Raw genomic sequence first — 24,194 nt, 5'->3', positions numbered from 1 at the left:
GCTGACCCTTCTGACAAGGCCACAGCAGTGCCAAGAAAGTGACTGGAGACCAAGGCTTGGCTTTATTGAGCCCATTAGATCTCATTGCTGGGAGTTCTTTAGCAGGGTTAACATTCACAGGGAGAGGGAAAACAAAGAGTTGGTCAATCCACAAGTGCCAAGAAAGAGTTAAATTAATGGAGGAAAAAGAGAAAAAAACCCACTCTTAATGCTGGAGAAGGACTCTGCTGGCTTACTTATCAGGTTCATGCTGAGCCCAGTCATAATTGGAATGTACCCTTTGTAAAGTTTATTGGGTCCTGGGGCAGCTTGTTACTGAACCGGTCAATTAATCTATTTTTTTTTTTAATGAGTTAGGGGATTTCCTTTTGTGGAAAATCACCAGGAAACCTGACCAAATGCCCACACCTTGGGGAAAGCGTGGCCTTAACATATAGAAAACCCTTCCTCCACAATTAGGAGAGGAAATAGACACCTCCCCTTATGGGCAGCATATTTGACCAATCCAGGGACAAAATAAATGGCATTTCACCACTGACTTGCAGGTTGTCGAAGGAGGATCACCATGAAACAAGATTACTTGAATGCAGCTTGGTGTTGAAGGAAATAAAACTGTTGAGTCTCCCTGCTGAGAGACAAATGATTTCCATTTAAAAACCTGTTTGTTCCATGCTGTAACTCCCAATGTAGCAATAATTAATGATATCAGAAGGTTACGAAAGACATTCTGTTGTGCTTGCTCTGTTCTAGGCATGAAATTGGATTAACATGAAGATAAACTTAGACTTTAAATCTGTTGAGGAAATCAGTAATCATGTCAAAATTCACAAATAGTAATCTGTTTAACTGTGGCAGGATACTGTTCATCTATCATCAAAACATCCTGCCTTGTCAGAATTCCATTGAAAGGTTAGTTTCTTAAAATACTTGGATTTTCCAATGATAGAATTTTGTGAATATGCAGCTTATTGAGTAAACACAAACAATCTTACCTCTGGAAACATGGTTATTTCTGTTTCGGTGGCATCCAGCCAGTACCCTCTCATGAGGAAGAATCAATTTGCAAGGTATTGAGTAAGTCCTTGGGCTATGCTGTGGAGAGGTGACCACCCATGAAAGCCACTGACATGAAAAAAATGCAAGGTATGGCAGTGTATACTCATTAAAAGTGCACCTTTGCTGCAAATGAGCACGTGGAAACACTGTTGGCTTTAGGGACAACCAACAGGACAGTTACAAGGGCTCTGAAATTAATTTAGGTAGAAATTCACTGGGAAGGGGAAGGGAGTCCATCTCTTGTCTTCTCAGATATTTCTTGACTCCAGTGCTGGCCCTGGTTCTGCTGTAGCTGGTTTTAATCTAACTGCTGTAAAACACACAGAGTTGTGTGTGAATATGTGTGCAGTGATTCAGCCTGCAGTGAAACCTGCTCAGGTGTAGCTTTGTTGCTACTGATCCTCCTGGGGTGGAAGTTGGGCTTGGTACAACTACTAAAATCGCAGTCGTACCTTCCCATTGCAATTTAGAGTTACCCTGAGGGAACACAGTTAGCTTTGAGTGCCCATTTAATTAAGTGGCCTGGTAGTGCAATTGTATTATAAATAGGAAAAGTAACCTTCAGTGCTAGATTCCCTTCTCAGTGGAAATGGAGGTGGTGAGCACATGTATAAATTTATTAGGAACGGTCCTCAATAACACTGACCATGAAATGTGCATCTAAAACCACCTGAAGCTTAGAAATCTGTCTAGTGCAAGACAATTACAGTAGTTTCATTCTTTCTCCATTCATTTAAAAATGCAGGAAAAAAAAGGTTTCAGATCAGAAAGGTGTTTAGGAGGATGAGAAAGCCGTTTTTATAGTCAGGTGTTGATGGGGCATCACAGAGGTGGTATCATCTAAAAGGCTGGTAAGTCTCTTAGTAAAATGCTACTTTCCTTTTGTGCACGAAAAAGGTCTGTTTGTAGCATCAAGTGAGTAGCAGGTGAGAAAGGTGAGTTTTGCAGCTGCTGATTGTTAGGAAAACCTAAGCTGAAGGCTAACAGGTAACTCCAGTATTTTGCTGAGCAGGTCTTAGAGCAGAAAAATGGATTTTTTTACCCTTAGGTAGAAAAAATATAATAAGGAAATATTTTTACAAGTAATAAGCATTTTAATGTGTTTGCATAAAGTAAAACAAACAACAAAAAAAGCTTTTTATATATACACCAGCCATGTCTAGCCTCTTCACCTGTTCTTCACTGAAGAAGTGAAGTCTGTGGTGGAAAGGAGTATACAACCTCCATAGATATTTCCTGTGCCACGGGGGTAAGGTGGGTGTTTCTGCACAGAAACTGGAAGGATAAGGACAGGCTTAACCTGTGCTGACAACTGCAAGACGCTTCTTGCTGTTGTTGACTTTAGTGAGAGCTACAAAATGTTTGTGTGTGGGAATTTTTAAAGTTTCTAATGTTTTTAAAATATCCAGGCGAGTTTATATGAAATACTATGATGACCAAGTTGAACATAAAGGTACTGCTTCATTATTCTTCATTTTACTATATACTACTTCTCTTTACCAGTTTCTTTTCAATTTTTTCCTATGCCCCTCTTTTCTTTTTCATAGGCTGCTTGCATGGGCTCAGCCATAAAATCATCTCTCTCTAAAAGAATCATCCTTCTATTTATTGTGTCTGTTTTTTATGACGACTTTTACTTTGAATTTACTTTATTTAACAATGCTCTATTTCTTTCCTTTCAGTACATTGTAACTGCTCCTTCCTGTGTCATTTGGAACTGGCCAAAGTTGGCAGATCTCAAATTTCTTTTGCCTCTTTGAAACGTGCAGATTCTTTCTCTTTCAGTGATAATGGGCATTGTGTTTCCTTAGAAATATTTTTGGGGCCTATTATTCCTCAACCACTTCAGTTGGCAAACTGAAGGCTTGGAAACAAATTAGCTTGGATGGCAGCCCAAGCTGTCAAAATGAGCCTTCCATTCATTACTGAATCATCCACCTCCTGCATTTAGATCTTCAGCCCCACTTTTCCAGTAAGCTTCTCAGTTGAGTTCTTGGAATTCTTTTTTCTGTCACTTTTGAACTAACTACTCCAGTCTACTTCATTTACGACCACACAGCAAAGCTACTTCCCCATTATCTGAGAGGAGTGAACTAATACACCAGTAGAGAGGGCACAGCTGGTCATTGGTTTTGGTAGAAGACATTACAATTATATTTTTCTCACATATTATTTCTCTATGAGTTACCTGAGGCCGAGGCCTTGATCATTTTGTCAGGCAGGAAATTCCAGGTGGGAAAACTGATTCCTACACAAGTGTCATTAAAATCATATTATTAGTCCTGCTCTGAAATGATTTGGGGATGAGGTAGGAAGGTCTTGAATGTTTATGTCACTTAAATATTCTTCCCCACTTCTTTCTGGGGTTTGGGTTGGGGTTTTTTGTGTGGCTTTTTTCCACCCTTTTTTTTTTCTTCTCCCCTGTCTTTGCCAGCAAACATTTTCTCAGAGGAATAAATCTCTCAGAAATATCATGTAGCACCTTTTCCCCTCTTCTCCCTTGGTGTCAATATGTACTTTGTAAAGGGAATTTTCAGAACAAAATGGTTTAGTCTCAGATATGAATTCTCCCACCCCTCTCCCCCCCATTTTAGTCAACTTTTTTGTGTTTCTATTTCAGGCAGTACTTTTTAAAATAGAACAATTATTCTGATTGTTAGTCTGATTGTTAGTGAAAGATAATTAAAGCAAGTTAACAAGTTTGAAGGTTCCAGTACAACCTGAAAATAAGCTGGACTGTGTTGGGGAATTTGTGGAGGAGAGTAGTATACAGGGAGAGGCATATCCTTGACACTCTTTCTATGGGGTAGACAAGGAGAGCTGGTGTAGAACTTGCTCCATGTTATCCCATCAGGAAAAACAAGAAGCCTTCAGATTTCTACTGAAAATTTCTCACAAAAGCCTATGAAATTACCCTTGATTATATGGTGCAATTCTATCTGAATGAAATCCAACAGAAGGAAGGGAAAAGAAGCAAGTTTCTTGGCTGAAACCCACATTTTCAACATGTAGTGTTAATATTAAAGAATATGGAGAAATTACCCCTGGCAGTGCAGCTGTTGGGATGGGATGTACAGGAAGGCTATCTCAAACCATGACAAAGTGTCAAACCTTGTAAAGTTTTAAAAGATAAAGTTAGGAAAAATGCATATATTTATGACAGAAAATGACCTTTAGTCCTTCATTACTGGGTGTGAGGCTGGTAGAGAAAAGGTCTTAGATTTTTTTCATGGGAAGGGTCTCAGCTTTATTTCTTATTTATCTCTAGAATCATATAGACCACCATGAATTGGGACTTGGACAACAAGAGCCTTGGACCACAAGGACTTCAGATACCCACAGAAACAAGGACTCAGATACCTGGAGAGAGCTGGGGAGGATTTCTAGGCTGTGTAAGTCTCAAGAAGGTACCTGTTCTCTTGGCCACTACTACCTTGTTTTGCTCTCAGGCAACATTTTGCTGCTTGGAGCTGCACTCTATATTCAGGTATTGCTGATCTTCCTAAGCCCAGGTTGGACCAGTAACCCCAGCAATTCTACTTTTACTGTGCTTGTCAGCAGGGAAGTGAAGAATAAGCTGAAAAAAGTGCTTTTTAGATTCAAGTTCAGTTGTAAATAACTGCTGCTGTACACAAAAAATCAGCATAATGATGGCATGGGATGAACTGAATATTGCACAAAGTGTAATAAACCTTGATTTTTTTCAAATAGCAGGACTCTTGAGAGATAGTAAAAGCAGATCATGAAGAAACAGGACACCCACATGCCTCTCTGTCACTGTCAATAGCAGTAGAGTTATCCATAGATGTGGCCTGAAACAGGTTCAGTGTCAAGGCAGCAAGAGCTTGAGGTTTCTGTGATTCTGCCATCAGGTGACAACAAATGCATTAAACATCAAATTGACAGGGAGAAGACAAGCACAGTGGGGCAAAGAGAGGTTTTCTGTGATGTACCATGTAAAACTGAGGTAATTTTCTAAGCCATTTTTACTATTCCCACATAAAGATGGATACTTGCACAACAATGAGTTAGCAAAGAAAATTTGATTACTGTTGCACTTCTTGTGATGAAAGTTCATCTCCTTTTTCCTTAACCAACTTCTCTGGAATTCTGACACAATTATAATTCTGTTACAAAAATAAAAAAAAAAAAGAAGTTACTGGAAAATTTTATAGGATTGTTCTTCTAAGTGAGGTAAGTCTATTTCCCTTTTTTGTCATGCAAGAATGTTGCCTCCCCAAATTAAATAGGCATTTAGCATAAATACACTGTGGTGATTATTGCAATTCAGGGACTAACGATTTCCTTTTTCTCCAGCTTTCCTGCTATGCAGTTGGTTGTGTTTCCACACTTATGGTGGTGAATTAACTCCCTGTGGATAATAGAGCTTCACTTGCAGCAGATGTCAAGACTCTTAATCAGAATTTAAGTAGCTTCAATTACATTTACTTAATTCACTTTGGAAGTGAAGTAAGTTAAATTGAATTAGGCCTGCTTTAATTCTGAATGAGTCCACATAGATATTCAATGCATTTTAGCTAATCTGTTCTAAAAAATAATTCAGAATCTGTTTGCAAGTGCTCTCCAAAGTACAGATACAGAGTCTGGGGGTGCTGGAGATAAGGGGTAGGGGGTACAGATAATGCTGGGTATGAAAGAGGTGGCTGAGAACATTTAGATGCAATGATGAGTGTAATTCTGTAGCAAACATGAACTGTATTTGGCCACAGTGCACAAAATCTGGATCTTTTTGTGCCACCTTAGAATGAAATGAATTCAAATTGCAGCTGCCTCAAGCCTGGGTTTGAAAGCAGTGGGCTCTATGGGATGCAACTGTGATTAAAATCACTGAAATTGTAACACATAGACAGGCAGGATGGTATGTGAAACCAAAAATTTATCTCTTCCTTTATCTGTTATCAACAGTGGTCAACTCAGAGCTTCTGAGAAGGATAAAACTATGTACTAATCCATGGTACATTCCTCTGGCAGAAGTTAGCAGGGGCTCAGGATTTCCTGAGGCAGAAATGGAACTTTGGAGCAATTATTAATTGCTCATAATGGATTTTTCCCTATGAATTGCACTTTAGCACTTTACTAAACCAGAAATGTTTACTCTTATCTGTATGATTTCTGTCATTTGTATTCCCTACCCATCCTTTGTATGCAGAATGCAGTTCTGGGATTAATCCTACAGGTATGTGGCCAGTGTGACTATTTCCTGTAAGTTAACAAAATAGAAAATGGCCTTATGCAGGTTGCAAAGTTCTGATCCACCCATGTCTTGAAGGAGCACAAAGTGCTGGTCATCCTCTCCCAAAAAGGACATGATGGAAAAAGAGAAGATACAGAGGAGGGCAACGAGGATGTGCAGAGTTCTAAAATTACTTTCTGAGAGGATTAAATAAAACAGGCCAGTTCAGTTTGGAAGAGAGACAAGTAATACAGGTGTGTGTAAAGTCATAAATGGCATGGGAAAAATGAACTGGAAATGACTATTCCCTGTTACAATGTAGGAGTAAAGGGGCAGTGAAGGGAATTTTAAGGCAGCTACTTGAGACCAGAACAAATAGAAGTGCTTTTTCACACAGGGCATAATTCAGTTGTGGAACTTATTGCTGACAGATATGGATTCAAGAAGCAATTAGACAAATTCATGGAAAATAGGTCCAGCAGGGGCTGTTAAACACACTGATGCAGATGCAACCTCTGGCTCAGGAAATCCCCTCATGGCAGATTGCCAGGAGCTGGAAGGTGGAAGAAGCAGCACTCCAGGCCTGATGTGCTTCTCTGTTCTTTCTCTGAGTGACCACTTTGGGTTGCTGCTTAGTGTGGGTTTCAGGCCTCAAGGGAAGATTGTGCTCCTTAGGCTTTTCCTTATCCTTTCTTGGGCATTGCTTGTACTCCATGTATTACATCATTTAATTCCCTTTCTTTACAGGGCTGTGTTATGTTTTGGGGATTTGATGTTTGACAATGGTGGAATTGTACAGTGTGAAACATGAAGTATCAGCCTGCTTTCATGACAGTACAGTGATGCATAAGCCACCATAATTAACCCTGTGGCAAAACACGTGGGTTCCACATCCCCATCCCTGCCCACATGGATGCAATGGGAAAGATTAGCATTTCAGTGCTTACAGGAAGCTCTGCAATTGAGGGCCTGGCAGAAAACCGGAGAGAATGAGTTCCAAAGTACCTACCATTAGACCTCCATCCTTTTAAACCACCAGAGGTTACCAGTCACTGGTGGGACTGTCCAGACTGCCTAGCACCATTATAAAGAAAGGTGATGCATTTCTAGACTGGACTTTCCTGTCATAATTTCCAGTTTGGATTGCATTAATTCATCTGTAGAGGCTGACTTAAGGCAGAGAGATTGTTTGGCTGGAATCATGTCCCTGAAATGGAGAGCAGCAGGGAAGTGGCCCCTGCCACAGCTGTGTGATAGGAATGGGCAACACCAGGTACAGTCATGGAGACACAAAGCCAGCTCCTGCCTCGCTGCTAATTTCTTGTACAGCATCAAGAAAATCTTCTGTCCTTCAAAGAAACTGGTTCCCAAGGGTGAATATACCTCTGTATATTCTGGTGTAGAAAGACCACAGCTTCATCCCTTTGTCTGCCTTTTCATTTCTCTTGGGTTTGGGCTTCACAGAGCTCCACAAACCCACCAACTATAGATCAATGTACCTGATACTCTTATTAATGCTGTATTCAGGTTCCCATTCTATGCTGAATGATACCCCACTGGTTCTGGGGGAAAATCTTTGTCTTTTTCTTTCTGTGACTAAGAAATGGCTCATGGTGCATTGCGCTCATAGATTCTCTTTGATTGCAAGTCTAACCTTTCAGCATGAGGCTGCTGGTGCAAGTGAAATCAAAAAGCCTTTGTGAAAGTGTCTTAACAAGCCATGGTGTGATCCTGTAAGCTCTCACCTGGCTCCCAGGCAGCCCAAGCTTGACCAGGTTCTTATATATTCCAGAAGGCTGCTAAAAGGTGGTTTCAGGCGTATTGTGCTTTCTGATTACTTGCCCCAAAATAATTAAAACCTTGGTTTTGCACTCCCAGAGTGTTTTTTCCTAACACTGCCTAGATGAATCACATGCTGTTTTTCTTAACCCAGAGGGGAGAGATTTGGAGTCACACTGTGATAACTCCTGAGTACAATAAACAGGAAAAAATAAAGGCAACCCCTTTTCTCGTCACAGCCTCCTGAAGGGAAAACCACAAGTGCTCGACTGACTTTGCAGAATGAAAACAGTTGATACTCAGAGCCTGCTCTAAGTGTGGGAGAATAAGAAAAACTATATTCAGGTTAAATAAAAGTGAGATATCTGCCATATACATGAGCCTGTTCCTCAGGGAGGAGCTCACCACTTTACACTGTAATACCTGTATGCACTGGCCCGCCTTCATCCTGAGTGCTTGCAGCTTTTGCATTTTTGTCATCTAAAAGCTGCTGCTCTGTCTACATAGTACTAAGGAAGAATGGAAAGCTCTTCTGTGACTGTAAAAGTGCCTAAATCAATCAATAAATATTGGTTTTAATGAGTGTTAGGTGTCCCACAAGCCGTATTGATGTGAACTTGGGAGAAAAAGAAAAGCCTTGAGAGATGCAGGTTCTGTTCCCCCAGGAGGTGTTCAAGTGTACTTACTTTCCTGGACTTTTGGCTTTTATAGTGAAAATAAGCCCCTAAATTCCTTTGAAGAGATGAGCTTCTATTAATTTAATCAGAAGAGATGATGGTGCCTGTATGAGACTGCTGCTAGGGCTACATTAATAACTTATCATTTTTTTCAGCTAATCTTCCTGTTTAGCAGGGTTTAGAGTAGTGATAGTGGGGGTCAGTGACTTTCCAGAGATCCCACAGTGGGACTGTTGTAGGACTGTAGTAAGAACCCAGGCCATCATTTCTGAGGTCTGAGCTCCACATGCTGTTTCTTTTCAGGCTGGCTGTTGATTTAAAATACAATAATTACCAATAACTGGGCAATGCTAATGAGGCATCTTGCAGGAGGGTGAGCTGTGTAAAAGCAATCCATAATGAGTGCTGCCCAGTTCAAACAAATCCACCTGCTCTTTTGTGTACAGAGAAGAGGATTTTCTATCCATGGGTGAACTCTTCCAAAGGGAGATACTGAGAAAAGGGAAGGACAGTTGGGCTGTCAGATGCAGTGTAGGGGGGAAAAGTAGCAGATATGTGCAGTGCATGTTCGTGTGCAAAGGTGCCTCTTAGGTTAATTATTAAGGCCAAAAATACAATGTCTTTGCTGCCTTGGAAGAAGTGCTGGGGGAAGGAGATGAGCTTGGCTCTCGTGGGCACTGTGAAGAGAGCAGGCTTGGGTGCCATGGTGAGATGGGGCACTCAGAGAAGGCCACCAGCAAAGAATTTCCAGGTCTGAGACTCTGTTCTCAACAGTTCAGCTGCTTTGCACATTGCAAAAATAATAATTATTGTTTATTAGGAGCCTATCCTTCAACTGGTGCCTCAGGTGCCTCTTGAGATTCGACTATAAAGCAAATTGGGCTGCTGCACTCAATAAAGAGATTTTTAATCTGTTTTGGAGCAACTACGTGACACTGAAGTCGTTCTAAGGTTAAGTGGGAAGGAGTTAGTTCCTGGGAGCTGAGGTTGTAGGAGAAGTATATGTACAAACAGTGTCTTTCTTCAAATACAACCAGTTTTGAGGGTTATGCCTGTGCTTATTAAGGCAGAACAGTATGAAAAGAATTTGAAGATTGGAAGCAGATCTTAGTGTCTGCCCATTAAATGCCTGAGATGTGAGAACCAACTTTTTAAACTCTACTTTCATGATTGTCAAGTCTGTGACAGGTCACTGTTTAGTCTATTATCTTATCAGCTCGTGGCTACGTATTCATTGGAGAGAGATGAGCTGTCCATTATATGTATTTTGTACTTTTATGATGAAAGATAATTTGTGTAAAAGCATCCAGAGCGTAGGCATTTTGGGATGCTTTTAACATATCAAAAGAATCTGATCTGTATCTGTCTTTTTCCTCTAGCCAAATTATTCACCAGGAATACTGATTCTTTTATTTCCTTTCCATTCACTTTCCATGCAGTCTGTGTTAAACACTTTTTAAAAAAATTTAATGTAATGTTATTTTTTATATAAAGGGAGCAGAACAGGGAGTGGAGGGTAAGACAAAAACCAAATATATAGAAATAAGAGCTTTTTGGATTATCTTTTTAAAAAATCATTCTAATTATTTATTACATCAAATATTGATACAGAGGAAACATTTTTTTGTTTGTTTATTTGCCAGATTGGGAAAATTCAAAGGAGCAAAACAAACAATCTGGAAGAGACCGACTTCTTTATAAATCTCTACTTTGTCTTAGCCTAATGTTGAATTAATTAATCTTAGTATATGTCTCCAGTTGTCCAATAGAGAAGAAGCTTCTGAAGCTGCCAGTTTGGAAGCTTGGGAGCAGTGTTTAGTAGCCAAGTGGGTCAGGTCTTGGGGTTGCAAATCTCCTTTTTCTGGAGATGTTTTTGGGGAAGCCAGAGCAGTTTGGAATGATGTGCATTCTTCTGAATCACATGGGATGGTGGAGATCTGGCACAGTAAATTCTTTGACCAGAAAAAGATATTATTTTACTGGGAAACTGTCTTCTACCCCTCCTCCTTTCCCACGTGAGGAAATACACTGTTGCCATGGAGTTGTAGCAGCCTGGTATAATCATTTTGCAAACCTCTCAAAGTTTTAACCCTTTTTAATATGCCAATTGTCCTCTTTTTCTTCTTGGACAGGAACCCTCGAGTTCAAGCCTTTTGACAGCTCTCTTGCTTTCTTTGGTTTTTGTTGTTGTTGTTGTTGTTGTTGTTTTTTTCCAAGTTAAATTTCATAGCTTGTTTCCAAGGAAGCTGTGGATACCCAGGGCTCTGAAGACCAGAGATTAAAACCGTCATATAAAAGACCTAGGAAGGTTCAGAGAGTGTTAGCCTGGTAATGATTATTTTAGTGGTTATTTTATTTAATTTCAGATGTTTTACAGAGCATATGCAATGTGTCTAATATGTTGTCTTGAGGAATATATCAGGAATATATCATAGGAATGGCTCATATATGGTTTCATATAGCAATGGAATTCATAGTTGTGAACTTCAAGTGTTTTTTTGTGCTCAGGGTCTTTGTGTTTTAAGAAAATGCTTCATTCCCTTATAGCACCTTTTGCTCCCAAGGGCTTGCTCCTTATCTGTCAAGGTGAGGAGTAACTACTTGATTTCAGTCAGAGATTCATGGCAGTGTAAATCCATGGCAAGATCAGTCACTGGCTCAATCAGCTGAGTTTTCCCAACAAGCTTTAACTGAGATCTGCAGGACCCAGCCAGGAAAAAGGAATCATTTCAGTGGGAAAAGGATTCTGCTCTGGGTCCTTCCTCCCTCCTTTCTCTCTGGTTTGGGTTGACAATCACAATGTTCTCCCTGAGTCTCATCTTCCCACCGTGTTGCTTCTCCTGATTTCTGGTTCCCCCACTCCTACTTCTGCATTTGTTGACGTTTGCCTTTGCAACTCAGTTCCCTCATCCCTCTTCTCCCTTCTTATCCCAAAGACACAGAGTTATCAGCTCAGGCTGTTCCCTGAGTTCACCCTTGCTCTCCCCCAGTGTACCTGCAGCCCAGGGGTGATTCCACAGCTCTTCCTAAGCTCCTTTTAACTCCCTGTGGCTCATTTCTTGTTGAATCCAGTCTCTTACTCGTTGGCCTTTTGGGTTTGCATGAGGTTTTGGACTGGCTTCTCCAATTATTACCTTCATTCAGAGAGCCATCCATCACAACAATTAACCAGCTCTCCTTTCCATTCCAATCAGGAGGAAAGGTGTTCCAATCACTCCATAAGTGCTTGCTTTACATGCAAAAGTGCATGTCTGCATTTTGCCTTCAGTAAATAGTGCTGCATTTTTAATGAGCTTGTCCCTAAGTAACAGATTGTGCCGCCAAATGCTTTAAATTTCTGTCTTTTCAGATTCTAAAATAAGTTTTTGCTGACTTTTTGTTGGTAATGGCTGAAGGGGATGGTTTTCAAAATATGCATGGCTAGCACCAGCTGAAGATTGCTTTTTATTTTACTCATGCTGAGTGTGCTGGCTCTTTTCTCTCATTTATCTATCGAAGGGAAGCTTGTTTAAATGTCCCTTGCATGCTGTAATTGAATCCACTGTAGGATCTCAGGCTTGTAGCATCTTTCTCTGGGCCTCTGGAACTTCCTGGGGGTGAAAATCTGCGTTTAATGATGAACTTTGCAGTCTGAAGCCTTGTGTGAGAGACTACCCAAGGAGTGAGACAGGAAATATGTTGCTGTGCTCCGTTTTAATTCAAGAGGTAAATGAGGGCACCGTGGGTCATGGCCATGGGTGTCAGCTTGAGGCTGAAATGCTCAGCAGTTTGAACAACAGCATATGTGGAGCCTCTGCCCAGAGCTTGTTCTGAGCTGAGAAATCGGTGTGAAGAGAAACGTGCTCTTACTCTTTAGTTTCTGAAGGAGATTTGGCAACGTAAAGTCCCAAGGGTGCAGTGGTGCCTTTTGAATTAAACTTGGAATCAGTGAGTTGAGTCTATTCAAATGTTCAGTTGTGGGGCCAACTTGCCATCTGATGTTACTCAACACGTTTTAATAAAGCCAGTTATCCTCCACGGATATCAACAAAGCCATACCGGCTCGTGCTTTTTAAGAATCCTTGCAAATATTTCATTTTAAGTGCTGTATTATGTGGAAATATATGTTTAGATATTTTTTCAAAATAGGGAACTAGAATAGTTTTGGGTGACATGTAAGAGGAAGCAGATTTCAGGGAGATTTTCAGGGGGTGGTTAATACATAGTATCATGTATAACCCTAATGTTAGGCCCAGAAGGTGTGGGGCCTGAGAAGAACAACTTGTCACCTGAAGCCACTGTGAGCACAAGGCTGGGATGTAACTGAAGGAAGCAGAAAAGTGTAGCATTAATTTTATTTTTCATGGTGGTAATGGTTATTTTAATGTTTCAAAGTGAGGAAGAACTAAACTTACTCATAGACATATGAGATATGGATCTGACCTGGTAGAGCACTGTAGCCTGATCAGGTTTCTGGCATATACAAGAAACTCTGGTATGAGACTGGAAGAAAGTCATGAACAAATTGTCTCCTGAGAGAGCTGAGGAGGGCCAGGATGAAAGGGAAAATAGGGGGAAGTGGAGAGAGAGAAAAAAAAAGAAGTTGTGCAAGGTGCTGAATGTGAAAACAATAAGCTTTGATGTGATGAACATTGGCTGGGAAGCAGAAGGATCTGAGGATGGCAGAGAAGGTAGGTGACTCTGGATAAATGGACTGGAGGGGATGAGGGCAGAAGCCTGGAGGGGAGAAAGCTTCAGTGAGATGAGGCGTGAGATGAGTGAGCCTTGGCTGAAAGGCTTCAGCATTATAAATTGGGCAGGCGGATTTAATGGGAGCTTTGACGTCTGGGAGAAGAGGGAGGAAGAGCTGAAAATGCCCCTAAGAATATGGGTCTGTGAGAAGGACATCGCCACTGGCAATGTGGAAAGGAAGGAGAAAACTGCATTAACCCCCCCAAGGCTGACAGTTCAGAGGCTGAAATTCTGAGCACACACGGGGGGGGAGGCAGCGAGCACCGACTGCCCCATTAAGCCCCTCTGGAGCTGGTGTAGCTTTTCCTTCGGTGGGAGGAGGGGGGTCACACTTGTGTCAGGGCTCTGTGCTGGCCATGGGACTTGCTAGAGAGGTGGGAAGTAGGTATTTTAAGGCTAAAGTGTATTCCTACTCCCAGAGCAAAAGGGGATGTCAAGAAAATAATGTGGCTGTTTGTGGTACCAATTTACTCTGCACCTGAAGTATTGTTCTCATCTCATCCAGGGCTCTGCCCTGGAGCTCTCTCTGTCCTGGCTGACTAACCCTGGTCCTGCTGCCTTCCAGGTCTGGATGTGCGTGTGTTCATGGGGAAGATGTGCCAAGGCAGTGCCTTTCCTCTATTGTGTGTGATACTGCAGTCAACCTTGAGTGCCTCCTTCCCTTTCTCTTCACCCCACCTGGTGAGGAGAATCTGGTCCTAGTCTTAAAGCTCTAAATCTGATTTGGTGCTTTGAGAGAGATGCTCACCCCCATTGTGTTGTGGGGCCTGGAAGTGTGCATGTACAAAGACATTCACTGGAGAGGCCTTGGGAACTCTGCTCCCCTTCTGGCACCACCCAGAGTTTTTCTGTCCTTTGGGTACACCACAAACAGCATGTTTTTCTTCCCTTTTTTTTTTTAAAGTATTTTGTGGCTCTTCTTAGGCTACATGTGATGCATAGTATAGAACATCAGCTGTTAGGAGGAGGCTAAAGTTGACCTGAGGACCCTGAACTTTTGTGTGCCTTTTTGATATGGATTTTCTAGGCTGTGACTGTAACAAATCTGGAGATCCCTTTTCCCCGCTCCTTCTCCAGAACTGGTGTGTTTGCTCTGGTTCACATGGACCAGAGGCTGCCCCTCTCCTTCATCCAAAAATGCACCACGGCATCTGCACCTGGTCCTGCCCAGCCTGAGTCACCTCTGCAGGGCACTCATTTTCAGTGCAGCTGTTGTCAGTCTGGGTCTTTTAAACTCAAATTTTGATGCCCACAGTGTGTCAGTGCTTTCGAAGATCTTGGCTAAATGGCTTTATAAATGCAAGGAAATAAGATGGCAAATGTCAATATGGTGAAAATGTGAGTGTTCAGGGATATTAAAGGGTGGCATTTCTCAGGGAGCCTCTCCCACTCCTTTTTTCTTTTCTGAGAATGCCCCATTTTTTCAACAAGCCAGTTTTCAATGCAGACATTGCAAGATCCTGGGTTAAATTTATCCTTTCCACAACTCCACCAACTTCAATAGAGTTGCACCAACACTTGTCCCATCTTTTGTGGCTGATTAATTTATGTTCATTTTACTTCTCCGGTGCCAATGAAAGAATTTAATAGACTCTCATTGTTCCCTGCAGATCCCCCCCTCTGTGCAGAGAGGCATCAAGCTCTGCTGTGGGTTGGCATTGTTGTTCTTCCTCTTTTTGATTTCCTTCATGGAACAGAAAGAGATTACACCAGGGGAGCTAACTGTGTACTTGGCTCTCCAGGGAATTCAATACACGCCTGCAATTAACCTGCATTGAACTGGCCATTGGATGTTGCTATTCCTCCACAATAAACACAGATGGGAGGCAGTTTTGACTGAGTATTTGTATACTGCAGGTTGGCAGAGCTCAAGTCAAAATAAATACAATTTCCAGACGGTTCGGATCCTTGCCTCTCCTTTCTGCTTTTATTTATTTATTTATTTATTTTGGCAGAGGAGGGGAAAATCTGAATAGTATCCAAAAAAACTTCTTGTTTGGCCCCCAAAATAAATATTTCACCTAAAAGCTGAATTGATTTCAGATCTCAGCCCCATCAGTCTGTCAGGGAGACAGTAAAAGGGGAGAAAAATTTTAATCAGGATTTAGCAGGGAAAGCAATTCAGTGGGAGGGAAAGTAGTTTGAATTGCACTTAATATCACAAGCTCTCATCTTGCTGGTGCTTGGAACATTGCACAGCTTTACTCCTCTCATGGGCAGCTTGAGTTCTGAGGATTAAAATAAGATTCTGAAGGTTTGTGGGTGAAAATACGTCTTTATGTGTTTCTCAGTCTAGAAAGTGAAGAGAATATGTTCCAGCTGGAATAGTTTTTTCTTTACTTGTTTGGGGAGGGAAGGCTGTGGGTTGGAAGAAGCACCTCATTAGCTATTAATTATTTTCCTCATTCACAAAACCAAGAAGTTTCCTCCATTCCCAAAAATGGGTTGTCAGTGGGAAAACCTGAGCTCTGGGAAGATTTAAAAAATAAATTAAGAAAAAAAAAAGCAAGCAAAACAAAGCACAGTTGTTAAGTTTAAAGAAATTGAGGTAAGCATATAAAAAAATCTGCCACCAGGGTCAGACTTGATGCCATGTGTATTTTTTTTTTTCATTAAAGGAGTGCAGATTTTGAGCCCGAGCTATTATTTCAGGTGACTTGAGGCCCTCCGGGGGCAGCAGTGAAATGGAAAAGAGCACGGCAGCCTGCTCTTGGAACTGATGCTCACTGAATCTGAAAGGTCATGTCATGTTTTCTGGCAATTGACTCAATGGGTTTGGATTCTACAACATAAGGTCGGGCCGTTTTCACTCAGCACATGTTTACTGGGGAATGTGCCTTCCAGTTGTTTTCACATTGACCTTATTACCCTGCCACACTGATGAGCCTGGCACAAAACCTCCTTTTTGTATTGCTCTGTGCACCACATTCCCTCTCCCTTTCCTGCCCAAAAACGTTGTTCCTTTGGGCTGCAGATGGAGGGTTTGGTGGATGCATTTCCCCCCCCATCCTAAACCCCTGCTTCCCATGCCTCTGCTCCAATAGATGTGCAGAAGCCTTTGGAAGGACAAGAGGGTGCCATGGGATTGACTGATGTTTGGTTCCCAGATTTAGCCATAGGAAAGCTGGGGAGGAGAGGAGACACAGGCTCTGGGCTGTAAACTCAAGCAGGAGGGTTCAGGGCACCTGATGTAGCATCCCTTCCCAGTGCTCCTGCTGTAGAGTTGGAAACACTGGGAAGGCTCACAGCCCAGGGCTGGGATGGGCTCCACGCTGAACAATGTTAAAAGGGATGGAGGCTGCACTTCCCTCTCCTCCTGGTAAATCTGCTCCCTCGTGCAAAATAGACTGGCCGAGCTTTACGGGGATAAATAAAATACTGCTGCTATTTCTGCAGGCACATTGGCAGCTCTCTCTCCTTGCAGCCACAGAAGTTCTTGTGCTGGGAACACAATATGCGTCTCCACCACCTTTTCAGGCTTAAAAAAGTGTTATGGGCTTCTGTCAATTTTAGGAGTTATAAATTAAAGACGAGGAGTTTATTATTACTTGGAACGCTCCCATGTCTTAAGCAGTTTGAGACAAAAAGGAGCTCAGACATTTGGAAAAAGTCATTGATAGAGGGAAGGAAATAAGCCCGTGAGTGCTTTCTGGTGAATGCATTGCTTAACCTTGTCCTGCCACCCACTTGTCAACCCTGGCTGCCCCAAGAAGAAAAAAATGCTGCAGTGCTTCATCATTGTTTGAATATTGCTCTTTCAGTAAGGTCAGAGCAGACTTGCAGCAAATCCACAAGTCAGAGAGGGAGGCACACTGTGATGTTACATGGGAGTGTCAGGACCTTCAGAGATGAGAGGTTTGGTTCTGGCTTGGACTTTGCTGTCTGAGCATGGCACTGACAGGTTATTTTTGGAGACAACTTCACAGTCTGCTGATCAGAAACACCGTGTAAGACCTAGGGATCAGTTATTACCTTGGGCATGTTTCTGTCAATAAAATGAGAGCCTGCTTTGAGAGAGGCTTCCAGAGTGGCTGTTACAGCCACCAGGGTGAGGGCAGTGTCAGTGGTCCTTGCCACTGACCAGCTTGACTTCAAAGCAAAAAATGTCCTAGTCATTATTTGCCATCAGGATAGCTTCTGTCTGTGTGTGTTGCACTTCAGGAGGAAACTTGCTGGAGAATTGTGCAGGAGGCTTTCTCGATGCTGTGGGTTGACTGGATTCCTAGTGCAGCCATCTCCTGTATCACTGCAGCCATCTCCTCTATCACATGCTCCGTGCTGGTGGTTTCAGTATGTATTTTCAGGGTATAAAGCACCATGCAGATATATCCAGTGTAGCACTGGACCAGGATCATAGAGCTGTGTCAGCCTGTTGCTGTGTCCCAGATCCACACACAGGCTAACGGGCTGATAATTGCTGAGGAGGAGGAGGGTTAACACATTGGCTCAGCTCAGGAGGTGCTGATCATGCTGTGTAGACGCACCAGCCTGTTTGGCACCGGCTTCATTGCCACAAAACCAGTGGGCAGTGTAGAAGAGCCTGTAGAAATCATGGCAGATTGTTCCCAAAAACTCACTCAGGACGTGGCTGGTCATGCAGTTTTTAGAACCTTAATTTTGTGAGACGTGCAAACCCGTCTGATTTTTGCAAGTTCATCTTGTGTAAACCACTGCCTAACTTAAACCCTCAAGTCTTAAACCCTCAAGTCAAGCTTTCTTGAACAAATTCCTGGCTTTTGTCTTCACATGGTGAACGCTGTGCACTGTAAAGCATGGACTGTGCTAGCAGAGCAGCTCTAGAAAATGCTTCTAAAATTGTATTTGTTAAAGTCTGGAAATTAGTATTCATCTCAGCTACAGGACCGAGGCAAGGCTTGAGAAACACATGTCCATTTTAAACTGGAATGGAGAGTCTGTGATACGCTGGTTCTGTGTGAATTTCCCTTGTTTTACAGTCATATCCATTAGTTTATTTGCTTTGATTCCTATAGTTCCAAACTGTTTTGCCAACACTTTTGTAGTGCTGCATACATATTCACTTCGAGTGGGAGCCATTTTAATGGATCAGCCTGCTGATTTCACAGGAGCCTGAAGGGTAAAACTCCTTGGAAGAGTATTCAAAACTCAAGTAGTTTGTGTTGGAAGGAAAAATCCAGTTTAAACGGTGCAATACCCTTTCTTAAATAACATTGCAAATGCCCTGTGGCTGTTCTGTTCTCACTTTAGGTGATGGCTGTGGATTAAGAGCCTGAGGCCTTGGCCAACATCTATAGGCAAGGCAATGCATCCCCAGGGCCTAATTCAAGGAAAGTTGTGCAGGTGTCATAATTAGCAGTTTCCTGTAAAAGCTCCACAAATAAGCTCTAATCCTCAAGGCACTAGCCTCCAAAACCCCTTGCAGATTTGTTTTCAAACCCAGTTATATTCATCTGTAACCTTTTTTTTTTTTTTAATTGCCCAAGCTGCACATTTAACTACCTTGGGCCCACTGGTTTAGATTTTGCCGAAAATCAGATGTGAACAGGGATTAATGGTTCCAGTTGCTCACACTGCCTACCCACCGTGCCCAGTGCAACTTGCCCTTAAATGAGGCTGAGGTGTACAATAGTTGAGTCAGAGCTGAACGGAGAACTTTGGTTTCCTCTGTTACCCCTCCTCGCCCTTCTAGGCCAATAAACATGTCATAAAGGGAGGAAAACGTGTGAAAAGTTAGGAAGCAAAACACAACCCTTAATGGTCTCTACATGTGCTGCAGCCGCCTTCAAGTGAAAGTTGAGGTACCAGATTTTTTTAGCACTTGGACAAAGCTCCCCCCTCCCAACCACAACAGAGCAGGGACTCCCAGCACAAGCATTCCAGGACAAAATAACTTTGGCAGTGCACGTGTGTGTGTGTGTGTGTGTGTGTGTGTGTGTTCATCTGCAGAGAGGGAAAAGAGAGGGAGGAGTGTGTTAATTGCAGTGTGAGCACATGTCAGGCGGGGAAGGGAAAGTTTCTCAGATCCCATGATCAGCAGGGCATCTGAGGACTTTAATGTTTTTCACAGCACAATAAAACTACCAGTGCCAGCTGGAGTCTCCAGCCAAACCGTATGCCTTGGAGCTTAGATGTTTCACATCACTGAAGGCTACATAATACTTTCAGCTGGCATTGCCTTCCGTTTGATATGTCTGGGGATGGAGATAGTTAGTTAAATAATCACATGAGCCGATGTGTTAGCTCAAACAATGGGCCCTCCCCCCTCTTGCCAAACACATTTTGGGAATATTAGTTTGGGAAGAGGGGCACAAAAGCTTTTCATCCCCGTTTTCTTGATCTGTTCCTTTCTTTGTTTAGCCTCTAAGTGTTGACAGGTTGTGATGATGTTACTTCTCTTGGCGTGAATTTTTGTGAGACGAAAAGAAGGATCTGGTCAGGTTTTTTCAAACAGATCAGAGATAAGTCAGAGAGAAATGAGAGCTTTAAGGCTTGTTTATTCTGAAGGGGAGAATTTAACCTCAGTACTGGATACTGTGGATTAGGGGGGTTGAATAGGAAACCATTTAAAATAAACTCAGTATGTGTTATCTCTTCAAGTTGCAAGTAAAAAACCCAGGAGTTATAAACATGCAAAGCACATGGCAACAGAATCATAATTTTCACTATTTAAATTTAAATAAAATATACTTTGGCCAACCAGGAAAAATCCTTGGCCTTCAAAAGTCCCTTTAAACTGTGAAAGCAGTACCTGGGGTACTGATGTACTTATGGAAATGTCTACCTGGTGCTGTGACTCAGCACAGGTTTTGGTCATGCCATTGTTTAGGTGATCATAAGCCAAGCAGAAATGGAGAGGGAGCTGCTGCAGGGACGTATGACCAATCATCACAAATAGTCCTCTAGCATTTTATTTTCTAGAGCCTTTGTTAAAGTTTAAGATGTGGTTTTCGGCGTTCCAAATGTGCAAAATTGTAATTCTGGAGACAGATGTATGGCTTTGTGGCTTTTGGTGCATGGAACGGGAGGTGATGGATAGCACGGGAAAGGGAAAAATAACACAGACAAAAATTTGTTCGGTTCATTTTGGAAGGGATGTCTGTGTTATCTACCAGATTTTACCAGTGTTTCTGGAACTGGATTTGTTTGGAAGGATGATCTTGCACAACAAAGATTTGTGGATCTGACAGAGGCTCTGGAGAGACTTTGAATCAGCTCTGCCAGGACAAGGAGCATCAATCGTGCAGCTGGTTGAGAAGTCCAAGGCTCAAAGAGGGTCACAGAAGCCAAGTTCAAGAACACCTGGATACCCCAAAAATGCCCCTCTGTGTGCCTTCCTGGAAGGCAGTGAGGCACCTGACTTTCAGAATAGGGGTTTTTCACTGAATGCAAGAAACGTCCATCACACCAATGGAAATTTTAACAGAGAAAAAGTGTTTTGAGGAAGCTGCCCTGCCAGAACCTTAAAAGTAGGAGCAAGTTAGAGCTTCTCTGGTGAGCTCTAGGAAGAGAAAAGAGGAATGCTATTGGGATGTAATGAATCCCACTCTGAGTTTCCGTATGCAAAACTGTTCTTGTAGAATTACTGTGTTTGTCTGCATAGGTTCCTAAAAGTCTGATACCTTTCACTCCAGGTGATCTCAACCAGCCTTCTTACAGTTAAAATAACAGTAGATGGTCCTTACTCTTGTACCTTTATGTGTCACATACAGCAGAAAACCTGAGCAGATGGAGAGGAACAGATTCCAGCTCAGCTGGGCACCTGCAGGGCAAATGTAACATCTTGTGTTCATTTCCTCTTTACACTTTGGGAATAGCAGTAGGAAGGCTTGGGTGGTGGGAAAGATTTTCCTGTGGAAAAGAATAAGGATGAAGGATAATTTAGGATTTAAGTATCTACTTTTATTCCTGTAATGTACGTTACAAATGAGTAGGCAAGAGATAGGGTTCCCTTTTCTTGCTGGGATGCTAAAATTGGGGAGTTTTGTCTAGTTTAATTCCCAGCCCAGAAACCACAAGGAGGGCAGACTGCTGGGATTTGCTCTGCATGTGGTAATGCAGGAAGGGTAAGATGTGTGAAATGCAATGGTCCCTCCACTCTCCTGCTTACCTGGTGCTGGAAAGGGATTTTACATAATAAATTCCATACTCCTAAATGGAGCCTTTGCTTTCAGAAGTACTGAACTACCTTATCATCTGCATCAGCAGGATTGTCTAGCTGTGTCTTTTCTTTCTTCTACAGTTTTCATATGAGGATTTTGTAGGAACCTTGACAATCTAGACAGATGACATAAAAGAAGCCATCTAGCTTGGTGCATTCTTGAATTTGCTTCTATTTATTTCTTTTATGTCTCTAGACTTACTGTTGCTAAAACATAAGTTGTAAGTGTGCACTTTTCACTGACAGAGAATTTTCTTGCAAACTTCTGACAAAGTGGTAAAACCTGTTGTCTTGTCCCCACTTTGTTGTACAGTGCTGTGTGAGTGCATGTAACCCATGATGATGCACTGGGATCTCTAAACTGATGTTATGCAAACAGTTCTCCACCTTCTTGTTTCTTTTCTGTGCAGGAAATCACTCTTATAAACAAACACAAATTGTTGCTATAATTCTGTGACACACTGAGACTATTGACACTGCCTGTAAATGATTAGGTTAGAAGGGGAGTTCCTCTTTGCTTCCTATATAATCAATGGAGAAAGCTGAACTTGCTTTTAATATCAGGTCTTAAGTCACACTTTGAAAAAGCCAATGTCTTTCCACTCTTAGTTAATGAATGCAATCACCCAGGTGAGACACCTACAGTCCTGCTAAATTTAGGTGGTGCCCATGCCTCCATCTTTCAGTTGTATCTGTCCCCACCACATCTGTCTGAAGAGACTGAAACATTCATCTAATTACAAAGGGAATTTGGTGAAGAGAATGAGGGGTTTCAATGAAGAAAGCACATCAGGCTTTGTTTGAAGTTGTTAATCTCCCACATCAGTGGCTGCTCAGTGCCTGCATTGCTGACTACAGTGTGTCACACAATGAAACCACCTTTGCACGTGCAATCACAAGCTCTCTTGATTTGTAAGGTATGATGTCATACTTAAAAAAAAAACATTAAGAGTTATGCAGGAAGGACAGGATCCTTCTCATTTCCTGGCGGCCCTTCAAGCCTTGACCTCGTTCCAGAAAGAAAACAACCTGTGAAAACATCAGCTTCTGTCAGCAACTGCAACTGAGGGAGCAGCATGTGCTCCATGTGCTGGAGGAGCTGTGAAAACCCACAGAGCACCATGTGCTTGTACTTAAAAAGCAGCTGTCCTTACACCTCCACTCCAATGGCAGTGTAAGTGTTTACTCAATGTTCTCCAGCCCCATGGTGTGGGCACTGGGAATGCCACAGGTGGAAGATGGGTGAGACTTTGGAGCGTTGGAACTTCCTCCCCACAGGTTTTCAGCAGTTGCACAAACCATCAAAGACCTTGCCATTCAAGGTAAATATTAAAGTGATCAATTCCCCCCTTCATCTTCCACCTGGAAGTTAGTGAAGGACAGCAGCGGGAGAGAAGTTGGCGAGGTGGTGCCACATCACACAGGTCTGAACAAAGGACCTGGGATTGTCTCAGTTCACCCTTGATACCTGTCTGGAACCGGGAATATCTTCTTCAAACTTCAGCAGCTTGTCACACTAGGCTATATTATGTCCAGTTATGTCACTCTGGAACCCTATCAGATGCCCTTTATATATTTGCACTGACTGATTTAAAAGGGTCAGTCAATGAAATCAATGGCAGTGAACATGGGGCAGCAAAAAAGAAACACTTTCTCACACAGCACAGGAACTTGCTGTCACAGGAGGTTACGGAAGCAAATGCTGTGGGTGAATATCTGTTTAGTGAGATTGCTGATCTTCGGAAAAAGTTGCTCATACAGAAGTATCTCTGTCTCTTCTCTCTGCCATTGTTTCTTGGTCCTGCCTCTCTTTTTTTTTCTCTTTTTTTTTTTTGTGTAGCACAACATATGTTAAGGGGAATTTGTTTTGTTCTGAAACTTGAGGCACGTGTTGCTTTGACAGGAAGGTCAATGGACTTTGTGCCCCGCCGAGCATGAATTGGGGCAAATATGATGTTCCAAAACCTACTGTTGTCTCTTTAGTGCAAGAACATTTTTTTGCCCCTACGTGATCTACACTAAACATCCCCTCTCTGTCACTACATTACTGAGAAATTCTGTGCAGCAAAAGGTACCTTCCAATGAGTGCACAATGTTCCTCTTGAAGTGAACAATAAGCCATTTCCCCTGAGTTCCATAATGAAAATGCCCTTTTGAATTCCTAAATACATGCTGTGTTGAGTAACTGTTGACAACTTTGAGTTATTCAGTACCTCTCTGCATCTACTTGAGCTCTTCGGAAGTTCATGAAGCCATTGTGATAGAGTGGAAGTTATCCTGCCCTGACCTAGATGCTGTTTTGCTCCAGGCTCAGTGTGTCCCTTGTTATTAATCTTATTGTAGGAAGCCTTGAATAACCTGACTGGAGTCTCTCAGTGATGAACAGTACCAGGTTATGCTCCATTTTGGTCGTGAACTCTTGTACATGAAAATACCCTGGGAATGTTGGCTTTGACTCTATGTATGTGCAGAATTATGAACCCCACAGTTTCTGCCTTCTGAATTTACAGGGATAAATCTTAAGTTTAGTGGAGAATTCTACTTTTTTTAAATTTTTTTTTTCTCTGTTACTGAATTACCTTCTAACTAGTTAAACAAGTCCTAAAGAGCCTGTAGGAGC

At 42.1% G+C, this 24,194-nt stretch overlaps 1 long non-coding RNA gene across 1 annotated transcript in view; it reads left to right on the top strand.

Moving 5' to 3' along the window:
* The first annotated feature begins 1,026 nt into the window (after nt 1–1,026).
* LOC127475195 (uncharacterized) overlaps nt 1,027–24,194 on the top strand; it is a 48,360-nt gene continuing 25,192 nt past the window's right edge. The window contains exons 1-2 of the long non-coding RNA XR_007906129.1: nt 1,027–1,143; nt 4,325–4,448. This is a non-coding gene — a long non-coding RNA (uncharacterized LOC127475195). The remainder of the gene's footprint in view (nt 1,144–4,324; nt 4,449–24,194) is intronic.

The sequence above is a fragment of the Manacus candei genome, unplaced genomic scaffold, assembly GCF_025592945.1.
Source record: "Manacus candei isolate 608988 ecotype Guabito, Panama unplaced genomic scaffold, ASM2559294v1 h1tg000046l, whole genome shotgun sequence".
NCBI classification, from domain to species: Eukaryota; Metazoa; Chordata; class Aves; order Passeriformes; family Pipridae; genus Manacus; species Manacus candei.
This window is presented reverse-complemented; position numbering and strand designations above follow the sequence as displayed.